Genomic DNA, 2,451 nt, shown 5'->3' on the forward strand with positions numbered 1-2,451 from the left:
TCTCTCTCATATAGGACGACCTTGCACATTGATTATTCATCCCAAATTGACATACTCGAGAGTAATTCTGGGCCTTTTGCATCTCTTGATTCATGCATGCAAGCATTTTTTTTACAAATATACAGAGAAGGAAAAATTCAACAAAAAAGCAAATAAAGTTTGAAAGATATATAATTCCAAAAAGCACACGCCTCCACGCATATATGCCGTGGACAAGAGAGCTCGTCGATATCCACTTGATATCCAGTGATCCGAAAGCTGCGAGAATGGCCCCCCACCACCCGTGCTTCCTCTCTTTGTCCCCTGAGCCAAGATTGGATATTAATATATTTTTCATACTAGTATCTTTTTTATGGGATATATTTCATATTGAATGTCACATGGTTTCAGTCAATTGTCTCATAGCATCTACAGCCGGAGGTTTCAAACCCGTCTCAAACGCCCGGCGGGCTGACCTATAAGTGACATGTCACAAAAACTGACTCACCCGGGCGCCTCAAACGTCATGGTTGTTCGGCGTCCATTATATCCAGCCCAAATATGGGGCAATCTGGGCGCGTCCACCACGTCAGGCTGCCTCACCTCGACCCCACATATATTCCCTCTGATGAACTCTTCACTGCAATCCGCTCAGTCCACTCCACTCTCTATGTCCTCACGTCTTCCCAATCCATCCTCTTCTCTTCCAAATCCGTCCTCTCCTCTTCCAAATCCGATCCATGGGGATGACCGCAGCGGCTCCGGCTCCAATGACGACGAGAGCGACATCGATGAAGTTGCTATGCACATTGCTTTGCGCCACTCCCATCTAGATCAGGGCGGTAGCAGCGAAGGCAGCTCACAGAGCGACGCGCCATCCCCCTTCGCCCGCCGTTGCAGTATGGGTGAATTTGCCGGGCCCTCCTGTCTGGCGCACATCACCGGTGGGAGCACTGCCCATTCCGCCCCACTCCAGGTACACCGCCCCGCCGCTACCACATCTATTGTACCTCCGAAGGGCATCCATGGGCATCGTTGGATGCTTGTGCCCTCGCCAGCGTCGGGCCGGTCGAGGACACCTGAGTCGTAGGTGTGGGCCGCACGACACGAGCGACAACGCGTGAGGGAGGCCATGGAGGTGGGCGATGTGTTGGCGAGGCCTCGGGCACTCTCGTGCACGCCGGTCGATCCCGAGGACGCGCTCATTGCATCTGTCCTCCAGCGCTCCCTGATAACGGCGGAGATGCATTCGCGATGGCTATGGCGGAAGAACGCCAAAGCGCTCCGGCTCGCTATCGAGTTGTTGGAGCACGAGGCGTCGTCGAAGGCGGCGGGAAAGGCGAAAGCGAGGAGGCACGCCCTGGAGCAGGAGTGCTTGCTCTAGAGGCTTACCGGGGGTCACATGGAGCTATCGGACGACTCCAATGAGGGATCAATCTCCGACAACGATGACCACGACCCTCCGGTGGCCGATGCCTGCACCAAAGGCCAAAGCAGCACCGTCGACTGCAAGGGGAAGGGGCGGCGAGGAAATGGTGATTTCCTTTGCCGTCTCCATTTAATTAAGTTTTTTATCATATATTTATGTTACTGTCTGATTGAAACTGCATCTTTTGATTGTTTGATAATCATTTATGCTAGAATGATGCCCAATTTAACTAGATTTGGTGCTAGTTCGTTGATGTACGTCAGTTTATTTTCATACATGCATGTGTTGCATGGGTATGTGATGTCGGATTTGAGATACACGGGTGTGGACGCACCAAAATAAGGAGTGTCTGGTCAGTGCCCACGGACGAGCGTTTGAAGGATCGGATTTGATGTCTTCAGCAGTAGATGCTCCCATCTACGATATCATGCAGTAGTACGTATCTTGTAAGCCTTTGTAATGCAAGAATATTCTGATTTTAAACGATATTTCAAGTTTTCACAGTTAGTTTTACTTATAACAAGCGAACTGTGATTTTTTTTTGTTGTTGAAAAAAGTCAAGCCAACTGTGAATGCCAACACATTATACACCATTGCCGAGAGATGGGGAAATAGTTCATTTCTTTTTCTGGAAAAACTTTACAAAAATGATAATGTGAACATGCTCCACCACACGTCCACACATGCCACACCTACATGAGCAGCCTCCCAACCACCCGTTATAGGTGACGGACCAAGGACACAAAACCTGAATGTTGCTTAATTCGCATCGAACATAATACTGTGAGGGAGTGGCTAGGAGACAGTCACCTGAAATTTTTGAAGGGGCAAATCGAATTCTAACTTTCTATCTCAACTGTTGGATCAAGATCCAACGTCTAGGGCTCCATCTTCAACGTCGAAACAGCATGACATTGTTTCTCTTCTTCCTCCCTGCACGTTCGATCTTTCTCTTCCCCAACCGCCCCCACGGACCACCGGCCAGACCACCAGCCACCACCGCCCGCGGCTGGCAGCGCTCCCACGCCAGCCTCGCTGCCTTG

At 50.3% G+C, this 2,451-nt stretch overlaps 1 protein-coding gene across 2 annotated transcripts in view; it reads left to right on the forward strand.

The window, feature by feature from the left end:
* Positions 1-2,451, forward strand: part of LOC119278572 (lichenase-2-like) — a 6,371-nt gene that overhangs the window by 651 nt on the left and 3,269 nt on the right. The window lies entirely within an intron of this gene.

This window comes from Triticum dicoccoides, chromosome 3B (assembly GCF_002162155.2).
Source record: "Triticum dicoccoides isolate Atlit2015 ecotype Zavitan chromosome 3B, WEW_v2.0, whole genome shotgun sequence".
In the NCBI taxonomy this organism is placed as follows: domain Eukaryota; kingdom Viridiplantae; phylum Streptophyta; class Magnoliopsida; order Poales; family Poaceae; genus Triticum; species Triticum dicoccoides.